Below are 18,252 nucleotides of genomic sequence, written 5' to 3'. Positions count from 1 at the left end.
AAAAAAAAAAAAAAAAAAAAAAAAAATCACAGATCACCATGACAAGTAAAATGATAACGAAAAAGTTTGAAATTACTAAAATGTGACACAGAGACACAAAGTGAGCAGACGATGTTGGAAAAATAATGCCAAAAGACTTGCTTGATGCAGGGTAGCCACAAACCTTGAGCTTGTAAAAAGTGCAATATCTGCGAAGTGTGCTAAAGCAAAGCATGATAAAACGAGTTATGCCTGTGCTCACTGAACACTTACAAATGTGCTAGACTCACTGCTAAGGTCTGTATGTGCATTATCTGAGGTAGTGGGTGCAGGGTGCACCACGGAGATATGCCCAGGACTCAGGTACTCCTCCCCCTTCTGCCAGCACCATAGACTGGCACACAGCTACCCTCAGCAAAAGGGAGATGCATTCCCTGAGGTCATGCCCCTCTGCAGAGGTGGCCCACATCTCATGGCTGGTGGGTATAGCGTAGAAAGGCCCAGCCCCTGCCCACAATTCGGGACAACTCTGAACAGCATCCCATCGCCACAGTTCCCCACGGGATCAGCTGGGACCTACATCACAACTGCATCGCAGTTCAACGTCACCTTCTACCTAATCCTGCTTGCCTCGCTCCCTTACAAGAGCTGTTTCCGAGAGCCCTCTCCAGTGACCCTCCACATAAAAATGTCCATCTGAGTCTGTGTCCGAGAGCCGACTAGGACACCTTGTTTAATACACACAAAATCTATGAACAAGTACTATTCTTACCCCCATTTTACTGATGAGAAAAACAGAAATTCAAAGAGAGTTAAGTAATTTTCCCAACGTTATACAGCTATTAAGTAATAAAGCCAGGGAAGGAACAGACACTGAATTCTGGTTTCAAGGGCACCCCTTAACCTTGCAAGGCTCACTCCATGACTGTACGCATCAAGCTGTTTGTACGCATCAAGCTGACTGCCCACCCACCCCGGCCAGTCAAATTCTACCCTGGAAGAAAGAGGAAAGCAGATACTCCCTCTTTCCTCCTTCAAGGACAAGTTCTGTACCAGAGGCTGAACCTTCAGATGGAAAGGCAGGATTGTGATGTGATTATGAACTGGGGTGTTAAGGAACTCAAAGCTGGATTGTGGGGAATGGGACACGATGCTCTCAGGGACAGGAGTGTGGATGAGAGGGAATAATAATGATCAACGCTAACTTAAATTGCAGGTCCCCAGGCCCCGCACAGGAAGGCTCTGATTTCATAGGACTCAGGTAGGCCCCAGAGAGCTGTACCTTTAACAAGTACCAGCTGTTCCCCATGGTCAGGCAGGGCTGGGAGACACTGAGTGGGCCTACAAGTGAAAGGCAGGGACTTCTTACCTGGGGTTTGCTCTGAGCCACGGCAGGGGGATGCACCTCGAGAAGACAATAAAATATATTGAGTACCAAAGTACACTGAACAAAATCTAACATTTCCTTGAGGTTTCTGAAGGTCCTTCAGATTCTAGCTGGCTATCACCACAAATACTGCCAACTAGCTGGAGAGAAGGAAGTATTAATTAAAGGATCTTGACAATGCCAAGGAGCACGGACTGTGGGGTGAGCCAAAACAGTAGACTGTAGGACCAGGAGCCCTGTTGTCGGAGTCAAGAGACCTGGGTTCTGGTCACAGCCCTGCCAATTATTCTGCTGGGTACCTTAGGCTAATCACTTTTACAAAGTTGTAACTTAGACCAGAGAGCTAAGGGGACTGGGAGGTTGACTGGATAGTGCAGGCGCACACCAGAATTACTAGGGGAACCCACAAAAGCAAATACAGATTCCCAAGCCCTACCCAGACCCATTCAATCAGAACTTCGAGGGCTGGGGCATGGAATCTGCAAATATTCCTCATGTGGTTCTGAAGCACAATTAGTTCATATACTAGAATTTGTAAAAAGCAGCTTGATACCACCTCTGCAAGCCTGGGAATTGAGGAAATAATTGTCCTTAATCATTTGTGAAGATACAGTATATACTCTTGTACTCTTAAAGCTACTCACCTTTTTAAGAATTAGGGGGAAAAGGAGGGGTTGGGGGATGAAACAACCAGTGGAATGAAATTTAACTTAATTCTTAACCTAAGATCTGAATTGTGCTCACTTCTGCTCTCTCTCACTCAACAACAGAACAGTTAACAAATATTTATTGTGTACCTGCTATGTGCACCGGAGATTAAGTGGTGAACAAACCTAAGTCCCTGCATTCATGGAACTTACAGACTAATAGATTTCATTCCCCTTGTCTCAACTTCTTTTGTTTGTTTCAACAAACCCCTGAGCAATAATTAAATGCCTTCCTTCTATTTTCAGGAAGAATAAAAATAGCCATGTTATTTCACAGTTGCAAGCTTCTTTTTGCAGAGTGGGCCCATAAGTCTTGTGGGTATGTCTTTAAAACCAGAAAAGCAGACTCCTTCCTTAGGAAGTGAGCACAGGTGAGCTCTCTCCATCTGTCTAAATTAAGAACGCCACCATTTACTGAGCTGAGCGCTGACATAAGTGAAGACGCTGGGGTTTGCCTTGGGAATTGAAAGACACTATTTATTGAATCAATTATTGCTCACACTGTGACAGTTGATTTTCTTTCTCTTTTTTCCCCCTCTCTCATACCACGTTAGTCTTTTTAAGCAGAACAGTTAGAAATAGAAGGGGCAAACAGAGAGAGACCTATAAATGAATTAAAATCAAAAAACCTACCAGGGCGGCCAAGCCATTATTTAGTCCATCTCTTTGGTAAGGAAGGACGAAATCAAAACCCAATCGAGAGTCCTTTCGAATAGTTTCAATGCTTAAAATTCAACCCCCAAGAGATCAGGCTTAAAGGGGCTAAATTTACACCACTTATCACACAGTGATGCCTGAAATGCAGAACAAACATTACGTGGATCCACCTTCATAGACAGAGCTTAACTTAAAAGCTTTTTGGACTGACAAACCATAAACCAGCTTGATTTTATTATGTCCTTCCCCTCTGAGAATTTTTTCTCCCTGTTACCAGGCCATCTTTTTGTATTTGCCATTGTACAGACAAGGGAGCCCTCCCAGGCTCATTTCCCTAATACAAGGGCTGTGCTGACCAGACATGTTCCCACAGAGGAGTCCCAGAGTCACGTCTTTCAGATTCAAAACACTTCACCAATTCCCCACTCTAGAAGTATCTGAAAAATAGCTGATTATTACAGAAAACGAAAAGCTTGCCGGAAGAGAGGGCAGAATAAGTTGGAACTAAATGTGGCTAGATCCAGATGCTGTCTTTATTTTGTTATCAAACTGATGCTTCCTTAAGAAGCTCCGATTTACCTATGAGTCCCTGAAGAGGGCTGCATGAAGGGAGGACCTGCAGAAGCTGCTAGAAGATGAATGGTTTGAATAAGACCCAAGCCTGATTATGAGTGTGACATACAGAGTGAGGGGAAGGTCCAAGCAGAGGAGAAGAGGGTAATATTAGATGTTATAAAAATTACAAAGTTCTTGGGGAGTTCCCTGGCCATCCAGTGGTTAGGACTCTGTGCTTCCACTGCCAGGGGCCTGGGTTCGATCCCTGGTTGGGGAACTAAGATCCCACAAGCTGTGCGACACAGCCAAAAAAAAAAAAAAAAAAAATTACAAAGTTCTAAAGCAGTTCTCAAAAGACACATATATAGGGATCTCTTAACAAAAGAGAATTGCTCAGTTAGTTATCACAATGATAAAAGACTGGCCATAATTAGATGAAGAACAACTGTTTGTGTACTGAGTGTTTACCAGAAGCTAGGAACTGTGATAACCAGATTAAGCACTGGAAGACCTCTCCTCCCGCCACTGAAAACAAGCTTTCTTTTGGATCATGGCTTTGGAATAAGTACCGGAAACAGTATCCACGCCCATTGTGTGTAAAAGCCTGCACTGCTGCTGTGAGGAATGAGATGCATGTAAGACATGATGCTTCTACTCAAGAGGGCATCATCGGTCTCTTGGGAGGAATTAGAGGAATGCAAAATAACTGAAAAACAACACAGCCTCTGAGAAACATTACCACGCTTGAAAAAAAAAAAAAAGGTCAATGGAAGAAGGGAAGTAGAGACTGATCTTGCATGAACGGAGGACCTGCAGAAGCTGCTAGGTGGTGAATGGTTTGTATAAGACCCAAGCCTGGTTATGAGTGTGACATACAGAGTGAGGGGAAGGTCCAAGCAGAGGGATTAACAAAAGGCATGGGGGTGGGAACATCAGTCCACGTGCAGTTAAGCGGACTGGAGGCAGCAGGAGATGAGACTATTACACTTCCAATGTTTCCACTCCCCCGCAAACTCCCCACCTGCTCACACATACTCTTCCTCCCACCTTAGTTCTGCTCTTTCCTGGAAGAGACAACAGCACATAAAACATCTCACAAATAGCCCTGTAATAATGCAACAACACTCTTAAAAGGTTTTAGGGTTGAGTCCAAGCTAGCTGTGAAACCTTGGGCACTTTACTTAAATTCTCCAACCTTCAACTGCCTCATCTTTGAATGGAGATAATATAGTAACATGGGTTTGTGCTAAGAATTTGTCAAAATAATGTCTGATCTGGTTACCACAGTACCTAGCCTCTGGTAAACACTCAGTAAATGGTTGTTCATCTAAATCTCTTTCATGATCATCTAATCCCACTAGAATTCAAATCCCATAAGGCTAGGGGCCTCATCTGTCTTATTCTAGATGTAACCCCTAGGAAAACAATGCCCAATACACAGAAGGCATGCAGTAAATGTCTACTGAATGAACGAATGAATCTATCAATCAACCCATCAATCATCAGCTTACAAGTCTACCACACTAGATGGTAAGGTGCTGAGAAACAGGGAACAAAAGTTACTTACGTTTGAATCCTTATTGTCTGGTGCAGAATCTGGCACAAAATACATGCTCAATGTTGATGAATCATAAGACGGACCAACTGATACTTTTGAATGACAGGCTGATGAGTGTGAATTTTGGAATTATAGTGCAATCTGCCCAGTAGTTGGCATCCTACAAAGTGTGGTGAAAGGTCAGGATAACAGGGGCTGCCATACGAAACGAAAAAAATCCGAACAAGGAAAGAATAAAGAATGAAAGATAAAAGGAAGGGAATACCGTGGAAAGAACTGACAGCAAAGCAGGGACTTAAAATGAGTCCTGAAGAATCCTGATTAGCTGAGAGGAGTTAGAAAGTGACATAATCTCAGATGCTGAAGTGTGCATTATAAAACCACTCACCTTTTGATAAAACGGTACACATCGAGTTTACTTTAAAAAATCTCACTTCCCTTTTGATTCTAAACTTTTTTTATTAAGTTGGTTTACATAAAACTTTCTCGGAATCTTTTCATTTACTTTATGTAGAATCATAACAGTATGAATAAATGGTAGAAAAAAGAAAATGTCACTTCCCTGCTTCAACCCTTCAACAGTGTTCCACTGCTCTTAAAACATAAGGCTCTGTCTGATCTGCCTCTAGCGCACTTCAACCGCAGGGAGGGAGGGAGGGAGGAATCCGCGTTCAGTTCTCTCATCAAAAGATAAGAGCTGGTGGCACAGTGGTTGAGAGTCCACCTGCCGATGCAGGGGACACAGGTTCGTGTCCCGGTCTGGGAGGATCCCACATGCCGCGGAGCGGCTGGCCCCGTGAGCCATGGCCGCTGAGCCTGCGCGTCCGGAGCCTGTGCTCCGCAACGGGAGAGGCCACAACAGTAAGAGGCCCGCGTACTACAAAAAAAAAAAAAATGATAAGAGAAACACTGCTCAATGCTTCTCCAGGAAAAGATTCTTTGCCACAATAAAGTATCTTTTAATCTGATGCTGTCCAATTCTTTTATATTTAGGATTTCTCGTCTATAAAACTAGGATAACACCAAACAACAGGAGTTCAAATGTACTGGCGCATACTGTGTGCCAGGAACTGTGCTGAGTACTTCATCTGCACTGCCTTATTTTACCCTCCTATCTGCCTTAGAGAGTATTTTCTTCTTTTGGATGAGACCCAAGGCTCAGAGAAATTAAGCATCTGGACCAAAATCACATAATAACCAAGAGGTAGAGCCTTGATTTGACCCAAGGCAATCTGGATTAAGAGTCCAGGATCCAGGATCTTACAACACTGGGGCCTGTAGGGTTTTAATGAGATTGCATGTGTGAAGACACCTAGTATGATGCTGGGTACACAGCAAGGGCTTTCCTTCCCTTCCCTACTGATTATGTTCAAAAAGCCTGATACATAAAGCAGGTATTTCAGCCCTATGCCCAAACTAAATGGCATGATTCTTAATATACAAATCAACATTTAATCACATCTACAAATTATTTTAAATATAATGCTTTTCAAGTAGGAATATCCTAACAGACTGTATGACTTCAATATCATTTTCCCACAGTGGCTAATAAACTATTGAGTAAGATTCACTTTTATTTTGATAAGTAACTCAAAATCTTTAGGTGTAACTTCAGAACATTAAACTGATACAGTAATTTAGATGTCTTTGCTTCACATTATAAAGCTTCCTCTCTCCCTAAGGAGAACATTTAATCTCACAGTTTGTAAAGGAAAAGAATATATTTCAAAATAATAAAATCTAAAAATTGGAAAGCACATTATATTATCTAGTCCAGATAGGAAACTCTCAGCAAAGAAATGAAAGTGGCCCATCCAGTTTAAGGAGTTGTCCTGGGATCAAATATCACAATGGAAGATGACAAAGCCATTTCCATATTGCCAATTTGCAAATAAACCCTGATCTGACACCAACCTTTTGTTGGCTAAAAGGCATTTAGTCACTGGTCTCCCACCCTCCAGTGTGACTCAATAAGTCTATTTCCATTTTTAGTTTTTTTAAATGTGACTTGTATATAATTTCAGTTTTTCTGACTTAGACTTCATGCAAAATATGGCTTGTTCATGTGCATCTGTTGGGTATAATTATCAGTAATTTTTTTAAACATCAAAGCCAGCCTCCCATGCAGTGCCACATCCACCCATGACATTTCTGACAATTGTGATCTTGCTTAGAAACCTCCATGGATGGGATGCTTTATACTCCTTATTCCCTCTGTCTCAGGCCTAATTGTAAGACAATCTTCCTTACATTGAAGCAGCACTGGCTCGGTGCCTGGCACCAAAGGGTCCTAGTACCAAGTCTTGTACCAACTCTTATACTACCAAAAAAAACAACAAGGTTCCTATCAATTCCCTTTATTAGCCATTTTTTTCACTATTCATCAGATTTAAGCTCAGTCAGAATTTCCCCTTGTTTCTTCCCTATTCTGAGAGAGAAAATGGTTAGCAGCATGCTTGTACATTTAATCAATGAATTGTCTCTAACAGAGTAAGTAAATTCAACTGATGCCTAGACAACAAACAAATCCAATGGGTGCCCAGATAATTCTCTTTTTATCTTAAGTTCGTATATACCCTATCAGAGAGGGGACGGAGATTTAAAAGCAGGTCGGGTTGACTCCAAAAGAGCCTCATTATGACCGCTAAACATTTGTCTATCATGTCATAATGAAAAAATTAAGTTTTTGCCTATAATTTCCTTGCATTTTTCTTTTTAAATAATAGTAACAACGGGAACTTCCCTGGTGCTCCACTGGGTAAGATTCCTCTCTCCCAAAGCAGGGGGCCTGGGTTGGATCCCTAGGCAGGGAACTAGATACCACATGCCGCAACTAAGACCAGGCACAGACAAATAAATAAATAAATAAATAAATATTTTTTAAACAGTAACAACTGATCATTTACTGTATGCCAAGTCGGCTCCTAAGCATTTTTTTTTACATCTTTATTGGAGTATAATTGCTTTACAATGGTGTGTTAGTTTCTGCCCATATCTCTTCCCTCTTGCATCTCCCTCCCTCCCATCTTCCCTATCCTACCCCTCCAGGAGGTCACAGAGCACCCAGCTGATCTCCCTGTGCTATGCAGCTGCTTCCCACTAGCTATCTACCTTATGTTTGGTAGTGTATATATGTCAGTGCCTCTCTCTCGCTTTGTCACAGCTTACCCTTCCCCGTCCCGATATCCTCAAGTCCATTTTCTAGTAGGTCTGTCTTTATTCCTGTCTCACCCCTAGGTTCTTCATGACATATTTTTTCTTAAATTCCATATATATGTTAGCATACGGTATTTGTCTTTCTCTTTCTGACTTACTTCACTCTGTATGACAGACTCTAGGTCTATCCACCTCATTACAAATAGCTCAATTTCGTTTCTTTTTATGGCTGAGTAATATTCCATTGTATATATGTGCCACATCTTCTTTATCCATTCATCCGATGATGGACGCTTAGGCTGTTTCCATCTCCGGGCTATTGTAAATAGACCTGCAATTAACATTTTGCTACATGACTCTTTTTGAATTATGGTTTTCTCAGGGTATATGCCCAGTAGTGGAATTGCTGGGTCATATGGTAGCTCTATTTGTAGTTTTTTTAAGGAACCTCCATACTGTTCTCCATGGTGGCTATACCAATTCACATTCCCACCAGCAGTGCAAGAGTGTTCCCTTTTTTCCACACCCTCTCCAGCATTTATTGTTTCTAGATTTTTTGATGATGGCCATTCTGACTAGCGTGAAATGATTTCTCACTGTAGTTTTGATTTGCATTTCTCTAATGATTAATGATGTTGAGCATTCTTTCATGTGTTTGTTGGTGGTCTGTATATCTTCTTTGGAGAAATGTCTATTTAGGTCTTCTGCCCATTTTTGGATTGGGTTGTTTGTTTTTTTGATACTGAGCTGCATGAGCTGCTTATAAATTTTGGAGATGATAATCCTTTGTCAGTTGCTTCATTTGCAAATATTTTCTCCCATTCTGAGGGTTGTCTTTTGGTCTTGTTTATGGTTTGCTTTGCTGTGCAAAAGCTTTGAAGTTTCATTAGGTCCCATTTGTTTATCTTTGGTTTTATCTCCATTTCTCTAGGAGGTGGGTCAAAAAGGATCTTGCTGTGATTTATGACCTAGAGTGTTCTGCCTACATTTTCCTCTAAGAGTTTTACAGTGTCTGGCCTTATATTTTGGTCTTTAATCCATTTTGAGCTTACTTTTGTGTATCGTGTTAGGGAGTCATCTAATCTCATACTTGTACATGTACCTGTCCAGTTTTCCCAACACCACTTATTGAAGAGGCTGTCCTTTCTCCACTGTACATTCCTGCCTCCTTTATCAAAGATAAGGTAACCATATGTGTGTGGGTTTACCTCTGGGCTTTCTATCCTGTCTATCTTTCTGTTTTTGTGCCAGTACCATACTGTCTTGATTACTGTAGCTTTGTAGTATAGTCTGAAGTCAGGGAGCCTGATTCCTCCAGCTCCATTTTTCTTTCTCAAGATTGCTTTGGCTATTCAGGGTGTTTTGTATTTCCATACAAATTGTGAAATTTTTTGTTTTAGTTCTGTGAAAAATGCCGTTGGTAGTTTGATAGGGATTGCATCGAATCTGTAGATTGCTTTGGGTAATACAGTCATTTTCACAATGTTGATTCTTCCAATCCAAGAACACAGTATATCTCTCCATCTATTTGTATCATCTTTAATTTCTTTCATCAGTGTCTTATACTTTTCTGCATACAGGTCTTTTGTCTCCTTAGGTAGGTTTATTCCTAGATATTTTATCCTTTTTGTTGCAGTGGTAAATGGGAGTGTTTTCTTGATTACACTTTCAGATTTTTCATCATTAGTGTATAGGAATGCAAGAGATTTCTGTGCATTAATTTTGTATCCTGCTACTTTACCAAATTCATTGATTAGCTCTAGTAGTTTTCTGGTAGCATCTTTAGGATTCTCTATGTATAGTATCATGTCATCTGCAAACACTGACAGCTTTACTTCTTCTTTTCCGATTTGGATTCTTTTTATTTCCTTTTCTTCTCTGATTGCTGTTGCTAAAACTTACAAAACTCTGTTGAATAAGCGTGGTGAGAGTGGGCAACCTTGTCTTGCTCCTGATCTTAGTGGAAATGCTTTCAGTTTTTCACCACTGAGGATGATGTTGGCTGTGCGTTTGTCATATATGGCCTTTATTATGTTGAGGAAAGTTCCCTCTATGCCTACTTTCTGCAGGGTTTTTATCATAAATGGGTGTTGAATTTTGTCAAAAGCTTTCTCTGCATCTATTGAGATGATCATATGGTTTTTCTTCTTCAGTTTGTTAATATGGTTTATTACACTGATTGATTTGCGTATATTGAAGAATCCTTGCATTCCTGAAATAAACCCCACTTGATCATGGTGTATGATCCTTTTAATGTGCTGTTGGATTCTGTTTGCTAGTATTTTGTTGAGGAGTTTTGCATCTATGTTCATCAGTGATACTGGCCTGTAGTTTTCTTTTTTTCTAACATCCTTGTCTGGTTTTGGTACCAGGGTGATGGTGGCCTCGTATAATGATTTTGGGAGTGTTCCTCCCTCTGCTATATTTTGGAAGAGTTTGAGAAGGATAGGTGTTAGCTCTTTTCTAAATGTTTGATAGAATTCGCCTGTGAAGCCATCTGGTCCTGGGCTTTTGTTTGTTGGAAGATTTTTAATCACAGTTTCAATTTCAGTGCTTGTGATTGGTCTGTTCATATTTTCTATTCCTTTCTGATTCAGTCTTAGCAGGTTGTGCATTTCTAAGAATTTGTCCATTTTTTCCAGATTGTCCATTTTATTGGCATGGAGTTTTTTGTAGTAATCGCTCATGATCTTTTGCATTTCTGCAGTGTCAGTTGTTACTTCTCTATCAGTTTTAATTCTATTGATTTGAGTCTTCTCCCTTTTTTTCTTGATGAGTCTGGCTAATGGTTTATCAATTTTGTTTATCTTCTCAAAGAACCAGCTTTTAGTTTTATTGATCTTTGTTATCATTTCTTTCATTTCTTTTTCATTTATTTCTGATCTGATTTTTATGGTTTCTTTCCTTCTTATAACTTTGTGGGTTTTTTGTTCTTCTTTCTCTAATTGCTTTAGGTGCAAGGTTAGGTTGTTTATTCGAGATGTTTCCTGTTTCTTAAGGTAGGATTGTATTGCTATAAACTTCCCTCTTAGAATTGCTGCATCCCATAGGTTTGGGGTCCTTGTGTCTTCATTGTCATTTGTTTCTAGGTATTTTTTTATTTCCTCTTTGATTTCTTCAGTGATCACTTCGTTATTAAGTAGTGTATTGTTTAGCCTCCATGTGTTGGTATTTTTTACAGATCTTTTCCTGTAATTGATATCTAGTCTCATAGCGTTGTGGTCAGAAAAGATACTTGATACAATTTCAATTTTCTTAAATTTACCAAGGCTTGATTTGTGACCCAAGATATGATCTATTCTGAAGAATGTTCCATGATCACTTGAGAAAAATGTGTATTCTGTTGTTTTTGGATGGAATGACCTATAAATATCAATTAAGTCCATCCTGTTTAATGTATCATTTAATGCTTGTGTTTCCTTATTTATTTTCATTTTGGATGATCTGTCCATTGGTGAAAGTGGCGTGTTAAAGTTTCCTACTATGAATGTGTTACTGTCGATTTCCCCTTCAATTGCTGTTAGTACTTGCCTTATGTATTGAGGTGCTCCTATGTTGGGTGCATAAATATTTACAATTGTTATATCTTCTTCTTGGATCGATCCCTTGATCATTATGTAGCATCCTTCTTTGTCTCTTCTAATAGTCTTTATTTTAAAGTCTATTTTGCCTGATATGAGAATTGCTACTCCAGCTTTCTTTTGGTTTACATTTTCATGGAATATCTTTTTCCATCTCCTTACTTTCAGTCTGTATGTGTCTCTAGGTCTGAAGTAGGTCTCTTGTGGACAGCATATATATGGGTTTGTTTTTGTATCCATTCAGCCAGTCTGTGTCTTTTGGTGTGATCATTTAATCCAGTAACATTTAAGGTAATTATCGATATATATGTTCCTATTCCCATTTTCTTAATTGTTTTGGGTTCGTTATTGTAGGTCTTTTCCTTCTCTTGTGTTTCTTGCCTAGAGAACTTAAAGCTGGTTTGGTGGTGCTGAACTCTCTCAGCTTTTGCTTGTCTGTAAAGGTTTTAATTTCTCCATCAAATTTGAATGAGATCCTTGTTGGGTAGAGTAATCTTGGTTGCAGGTTTTTCTCCTTCATCACTAATAAATATGTCCTGCCAGTCCCTTCTGGCTTGCAGAGTTTCTCTGAAAGATCAGCTGTTAACCTTATGGGGATTCCCTTGTGTGTTATTTGCTGTTTTACCCTTGCTGCTTTTAATATGTTTTCATTTTATATAATTTTTGAGTTTGATTAACATGTGTCTTGGCGTGTTTCTCCTTGGATTTATCCTGTATGGGACTCTCTGTGCTTCCTGGACTTGATTAACTATTTCCTTTCTCATATTAGGGAAGTTCTCAACTATAACCTCTTCAAATATTTTTCTCAGTCCCTTTCTTTGTCTCTTCTTCTTCTGGAACCTCTATAATTCGAATATTGGTGCATTTAATGTTGTCCCAGAGGTCTCTGACACTGTCCTCAGTTCTTTTCATTCTTTTTTCTTTATTCTGTTCTGCAGTAGTTATTTCCACTATTTTATCTTCCAGGTCACTTATCTGTTCTTCTGGCTCAGTGATTCTGCTCTTGATCCTATCTAGAGTATTTTTTATTTCATTTATTGTGTTGTTCTTCGTTGCTTGTTTCATCTTTAGTTCTTCTAGGTCCTTGTTAAATGTTTCTTGCATTTTCTCTATTCTATTTCCAAGATTTTGGATCATCTTTACTATCATTATTCTGAATTCTTTTTCATGTAGAGTTCCTATTTCCTCTTCATTTGTTACGTCTGGTGGGTTTTTATCTTGCTCCGTCATCTGCTGTGTGTTTTTGTGTCTTCTCATTTTGCTTATCTTACTGTGTTTGGGGTCTCCTTTTTGCAGCCTGCAGGTTCGCAGTTCCCGTTGTTTTTGGTGTCTGTCCCCAGTGGCTAAGGTTGGTTCAGTGGGTTGTGTAGGCTTTCTGGTGGAGGGAACTAGGTCCCGTGTTCTGGTGGATGAGGCTGGATCTTGTCTTTCTGGTGGGCAGGTCCACGTCTGATGGTGTGTTTTGGGGTGTCTGTGGACTTATTATTATTATTTTAGGTAGCCTCTCTCCTAATGGGTGGGGTTGTGTTCCTGTCTTGCTAGTTGTTTGGCATAGGGTGTCCAGCACTGTAGCTTGCTGGTCGTTGAGTGAAGCTGAGTCTTGGTGTTGAGACGGAGATCTCTGAGAGATTTTCCCCATTTGATATTACGTGCAGCTGGGAGGTCTCTTGTGGACCAGTGTCCTGAAGTTGGCTCTCCCACCTCAGAGGCAGAGCACTGACTCCTGGCTGCAGCACCAAGAGCCTTTCATCCACACGGCTCAGAATAAAAGGGAGTTAAAGTGGAAAGAAAGAATTAGTAGAAGTAGAAAGAACGATAGAAAGAACTTAAGAAAGAAAGAAAGGAGGGAGGGAGGGAGAAAGAAAGGAAGGAAGGAGGGAAGGAAGGAAAAAAAGAAAGAAGATAAAGTAAAATAAAATAAGATAAAATATAATAAAGTTATTAAAATAAAAAATAATTATTAAGAAAAAAAATTTTTAAAAAACGGACGGATAGAACCCTAGGACAAATGGTGGAAGCAAAGCTATACAGACAAAATCTCAGACAGAAGGATACACATACACAATCACAAAAACAGGAAAAGGGGAAAAAATCATAAATCTTGCTCTCAAAGTCCACCTCCTCAATTTGGGATGATTTGTTGTCTATTCATGTATTCAACAGATGCAGGGTACATCAAGTTGATTGTGGAGCTTTAATCCGCTGCTTCTGAGGCTGCTGGGAGTGATTTCCCTTTGTCTTCTTTGTTCTCACAGCTCTCAGGGGCTCAGTTTTGGATTTGGCTGTGCCTCTGCGTGTAGGTCGCTGGAGGGCTTTTGTTTTTCGCTCAGACAGGACGGGGTTAAAGGAGCCACTGATTCGGGGACTCTGGCGCACTCAGGCCGGAGGGAGGGAGGGGCACGGAGGGCGGGGCGAGCCTGCGGCGGCAGAAGTCGGCGTGACGTTGCAGCAGCCTGAGGCGTCCGTGCGTTCTCCCGGGGAAGTTGTCCCTGGATCCGGGACCCTGGCAGCGGCAGGCTGCACAGGCTCCCTGGAAGGGGGGTGTGGATAGTGACCTGTGCTCACACACAGCCTTCTTAGTGGCAGCAGCAGCAGCCTTAGCTTCTCATGCACGTCCCTGGGGTCCGTGCTTTTAGCCGCGCCTCGTGCCCGTCTCTGGAGCTCCTTTAAGCAGCGCTCTTAAAACCCCTCTCCTCGCGCACCAGGAAACAAAGAGGGAAGAAAAAGTCTCTTGCCTCTTCAGCAGGTCCAGACGTTTCCCCAGACTCCCTCCCGGCTAGCCGTGGTGCACTAACCCCCTGCAGGCTGTGTTCACGCCGCCAACCCCAGTCGTCTCCCTGCGCTCTGACGGAAGCCCAAGCCTCAGCTCCCAGACCGGCCCGCCCTGGCGGCTGAGCCGACAAGCCTCTCGGGCTGGTGAGTGCCGGTCGGCACCGCTCCTCTGTGCGGGAATCTCTCCGCTTTGCCCTCCGCGCCCCTGTGGCTGCGCTCTCCCCCGCGGCTCCGAAGCTCCCCGCTCCGCCTCCCGCAATCTCTGCCCGCGAAGGGGCTTCCTAGCGTGTGGAAAGCTTTCCTCCTTCACAGCTCCCTCCCACTGGTGCAGGTCTCTTCCCTATTCTTTTGTCTGCTTATTCTTTTTTCTTTTGCTCTACCCAGGTACGTGGGGAGTTTCTTGCCTTTTGGGAGGTCTGAGGTCTTCTGCCAGCGTTCAGTAGGTGTTCTGTAGGAGTTGTTCCACGTGTAGATATATTTCTGGTGTATCTGTGGGGAGGAAGGTGATCCCCGCATCTTACTCTTCCGCCATCTTCCCCTCGTCCCCGGCTCCTAAGCATTTTATGTATGTAACTCATTCACTCCTCACAAGTACTCTCTGAAATAGGTTCCTGTATTATCCTCATTTTACAGATGACAACAGTGAGACTCAGAAAATTAAACGGCTTGCCCAAGGTCACAGAGCTGGTCAGTACAGGGTACGCTGCTTTCAGAGTGTGCAAGAGCAAAAGAACATAAATGGCTCTGCTGCAAATATAATTTAAAACATTTATGTGCAGGTAATACCTACTCAAAAACATTTTATATAAAATTTTTTTTTAATTCTGCTTAAAAACGGAACAAGTCTTTTTGGGGGGAGTGCGGCAATTTTTTAAATTATGAAATATTTCAAACGTATCAAGAAGTGCAAAGAGTAGAAGAACTAGTGGGCTTTAACGAACATCAATGTCTTTAAAAGTAATAAAAGCTACATCCTCTCCAAAGGCCAGTGATCAAGAAAATTTTTAATTATAGCCTTTAAATTCTTCTTAACCTGAGTATCAACAACTCAACTCTCAAAAATCCACCATTTTCCTTTACCAAGGAAATTCATAAAAAAAATAGTTTAGCCAGAATCTAAAAAAGAAAGGTAGACAAAGAATAAGGGGTCAAATCCCAGGCAGCAAACGGAATTCTGAGGATATTGAAAGTGACAAGAAATATCACTCCAACAAATCTGCGTTCATGAAATACAAGGCTTCTTTTCTCCTTAACAGGCAGACACCCCAGCATCCTCCCCATCATCTGCTTGGGGCTCTACCTGGTGCCCCTAGTCCCACACAGTGTGGGCACACCAAGGGGTCCTTCAGCAAGAGATGAAGTTCTACCATAGAGTGGGGATACAGAATAAGAAATGACCACTGACAGAAGGGGTGAGAATGACCAAGAGGAACAGCTGGACACCTCGGAGAGCTCAAGGGGCGTTTAATTAGCATGCTCCAGGGCTTAAGCACACAACTGAAGTTTAACTATTAGATGTACCTTCAAGAAATTAAATTAGCTTTGCAATTCAAGTTGCTCTGTCCAGAATTCTGTATTAATCCCTGGCCTTGTTGGTCAAACTAACAGCCTTAATTTTGCGCCAAGAGCCTAGCTGAATCCAAGCCCGATCCTACAACAGATTTGATCCACCAAAGATCTGTGACTAAAACACTCTTAGTCCGCACAAGCTGTGGATGCAGCCCCTATCTTTCTATTTCAATGCAGCCCAGCCAGAGCTGTTTCAGTTTTCGATTCTGTGTCTGCCTTAGGTTTACATGAGGTATGTGAAGATTTATGGTAGCCACAAATCCCTATTTTCTCATTGTCTCTGAATTTAGCACAACAGAGTACAAAAACGGGCTCAGAAAAGTAACAGACTGGTTGGAAATTCCATCCAGAATAGTGAGGAGAACATGGCTCCCACGGCTAGCCGTGGTGCACTAACCCCCTGCAGGCTGTGTTCACGCCGCCAACCCCAGTCGTCTCCCTGCGCTCTGACGGAAGCCCAAGCCTCAGCTCCCAGACCGGCCCGCCCTGGCGGCTGAGCCGACAAGCCTCTCGGGCTGGTGAGTGCCGGTCGGCACCGCTCCTCTGTGCGGGAATCTCTCCGCTTTGCCCTCCGCGCCCCTGTGGCTGCGCTCTCCCCCGCGGCTCCGAAGCTCCCCGCTCCGCCTCCCGCAATCTCTGCCCGCGAAGGGGCTTCCTAGCGTGTGGAAAGCTTTCCTCCTTCACAGCTCCCTCCCACTGGTGCAGGTCTCTTCCCTATTCTTTTGTCTGCTTATTCTTTTTTCTTTTGCTCTACCCAGGTACGTGGGGAGTTTCTTGCCTTTTGGGAGGTCTGAGGTCTTCTGCCAGCGTTCAGTAGGTGTTCTGTAGGAGTTGTTCCACGTGTAGATATATTTCTGGTGTATCTGTGGGGAGGAAGGTGATCCCCGCATCTTACTCTTCCGCCATCTTCCCCTCGTCCCCGGCTCCTAAGCATTTTATGTATGTAACTCATTCACTCCTCACAAGTACTCTCTGAAATAGGTTCCTGTATTATCCTCATTTTACAGATGACAACAGTGAGACTCAGAAAATTAAACGGCTTGCCCAAGGTCACAGAGCTGGTCAGTACAGGGTACGCTGCTTTCAGAGTGTGCAAGAGCAAAAGAACATAAATGGCTCTGCTGCAAATATAATTTAAAACATTTATGTGCAGGTAATACCTACTCAAAAACATTTTATATAAAATTTTTTTTTAATTCTGCTTAAAAACGGAACAAGTCTTTTTGGGGGGAGTGCGGCAATTTTTTAAATTATGAAATATTTCAAACGTATCAAGAAGTGCAAAGAGTAGAAGAACTAGTGGGCTTTAACGAACATCAATGTCTTTAAAAGTAATAAAAGCTACATCCTCTCCAAAGGCCAGTGATCAAGAAAATTTTTAATTATAGCCTTTAAATTCTTCTTAACCTGAGTATCAACAACTCAACTCTCAAAAATCCACCATTTTCCTTTACCAAGGAAATTCATAAAAAAAATAGTTTAGCCAGAATCTAAAAAAGAAAGGTAGACAAAGAATAAGGGGTCAAATCCCAGGCAGCAAACGGAATTCTGAGGATATTGAAAGTGACAAGAAATATCACTCCAACAAATCTGCGTTCATGAAATACAAGGCTTCTTTTCTCCTTAACAGGCAGACACCCCAGCATCCTCCCCATCATCTGCTTGGGGCTCTACCTGGTGCCCCTAGTCCCACACAGTGTGGGCACACCAAGGGGTCCTTCAGCAAGAGATGAAGTTCTACCATAGAGTGGGGATACAGAATAAGAAATGACCACTGACAGAAGGGGTGAGAATGACCAAGAGGAACAGCTGGACACCTCGGAGAGCTCAAGGGGCGTTTAATTAGCATGCTCCAGGGCTTAAGCACACAACTGAAGTTTAACTATTAGATGTACCTTCAAGAAATTAAATTAGCTTTGCAATTCAAGTTGCTCTGTCCAGAATTCTGTATTAATCCCTGGCCTTGTTGGTCAAACTAACAGCCTTAATTTTGCGCCAAGAGCCTAGCTGAATCCAAGCCCGATCCTACAACAGATTTGATCCACCAAAGATCTGTGACTAAAACACTCTTAGTCCGCACAAGCTGTGGATGCAGCCCCTATCTTTCTATTTCAATGCAGCCCAGCCAGAGCTGTTTCAGTTTTCGATTCTGTGTCTGCCTTAGGTTTACATGAGGTATGTGAAGATTTATGGTAGCCACAAATCCCTATTTTCTCATTGTCTCTGAATTTAGCACAACAGAGTACAAAAACGGGCTCAGAAAAGTAACAGACTGGTTGGAAATTCCATCCAGAATAGTGAGGAGAACATGGCTCCCAAATTTCCAAAGAT

At 41.9% G+C, this 18,252-nt stretch overlaps 1 protein-coding gene across 2 annotated transcripts in view; it reads right to left on the bottom strand.

Annotated features, from left to right (window-relative positions):
* PRELID2 (PRELI domain containing 2) overlaps window positions 1–18,252 on the bottom strand; it is an 88,833-nt gene that overhangs the window by 593 nt on the left and 69,988 nt on the right. The window lies entirely within an intron of this gene.

This window comes from Lipotes vexillifer, unplaced genomic scaffold (assembly GCF_000442215.2).
Source record: "Lipotes vexillifer unplaced genomic scaffold, Lipotes_vexillifer_v1.1 scaffold1068, whole genome shotgun sequence".
NCBI lineage: Eukaryota > Metazoa > Chordata > Mammalia > Artiodactyla > Lipotidae > Lipotes > Lipotes vexillifer.
This window is presented reverse-complemented; position numbering and strand designations above follow the sequence as displayed.